The sequence below is a fragment of the Seriola lalandi genome, unplaced genomic scaffold (assembly GCF_002814215.2).
Source record: "Seriola lalandi dorsalis isolate HSWRI2012SDOR001 ecotype SW California unplaced genomic scaffold, Sedor1 jcf7180002054581, whole genome shotgun sequence".
NCBI classification, from domain to species: Eukaryota; Metazoa; Chordata; class Actinopteri; order Carangiformes; family Carangidae; genus Seriola; species Seriola lalandi.
In genome coordinates, this window is record NW_019525134.1 from 2,140,549 (window position 1) to 2,141,697 (window position 1,149).

Here is a 1,149-nt window from a genome sequence, read left to right on the forward strand (position 1 = left end):
GGGGGTTATGTGCGTGTGTGTGGTGGGGGTGGGGGGGTGGAGTAATAAAGTGGCTCTGATGAAAACTTAATGGCCCCTCACCTTTATTCATGGCTGTGGGAGCAGGATCGTGCGCTTGGGTTCACCACTATAATAACACATGTAGTTCTGCACAGAAAAGCAGCTCCATCAGCTCCATCAGCTCCATCAGCTCCATCAGCTCCATCAGCCTCCTCACACACTCACTCACTAACACACTGGAAGACCCACTAATTAACTCACTGACAACTGGCTAACAGGCAAAACGACTCCTGATTTTAGCCAAATGAGCCTTAAACACAGTGAAACCCACTTAAACTCAGCGGAGGACGTGCAGCAGTTAATGTGTGAATATAAATCCAGTCGTGTGTTGACTCTTGGCTCTACCTGTCCTCTGCAGTTTCAACACCTGTGCCTCGATGTGAAAACAAACCCGGGCGCTGCATCCGTCTCTCTGCAGCGCTACTATCACACCACCAAGCAGCCACTTATTAATATCTCCCTTTCAAATGCTAATTCCCCTTCATACATAAATCATAACTCCAGAGGTGGCTGGTATATTGTAGCAGTTTTTTTTGAAAGATTTCTACAGGGGGGGTGCAAGGCTGGGGGGTCCAAACAGCCTGCCTGTAGTCAGGAATTAAATTATCCCACAACTTGCATGAATAGTAAGCGTCCCAGATACAAGACTTCTAACAAGGCCAATTGTTTCTGCTCTAACAAGCTCCAGACTCTCGTCAGCTGACTCCCACTTCACTGCAACAGTCTGATTTGATAGTGAAGAAGTCACTTCCAAACTTTTAGTTAAAGTTAAAGCCCTACAAACAGATGAATGTATTATTGGCTCACCAGCGCTGGTGTGATCAACCCCCCCCCCCCCTTGGGTTTGTTGTTGGATATAATTGCACAGCTGTTTCCTCCACGGGTGGGGGAGAATGGAGAGTGGTCTGAAACAGCCACTTGCACATTTGCTAACTGTTTTCAATTTGATGAAATTGAAATTCCTGCTAGTAGGGGCCCCTGATCAGTGAGCAGCCCCCACCCACCCAGAGCCACTTTCACAGCTTTGATGTGTGTCTGGCGTGCTGTGCTGCAGATGCTGCTCTGTATGATACCATCACCCCCCCCCCC

General features: G+C 48.2%; 1 protein-coding gene across 1 annotated transcript in view; it reads right to left on the reverse strand.

The window, feature by feature from the left end:
- Window positions 1-1,149, reverse strand: part of lhfpl7 (LHFPL tetraspan subfamily member 7) — a 94,945-nt gene that overhangs the window by 92,362 nt on the left and 1,434 nt on the right. The window lies entirely within an intron of this gene.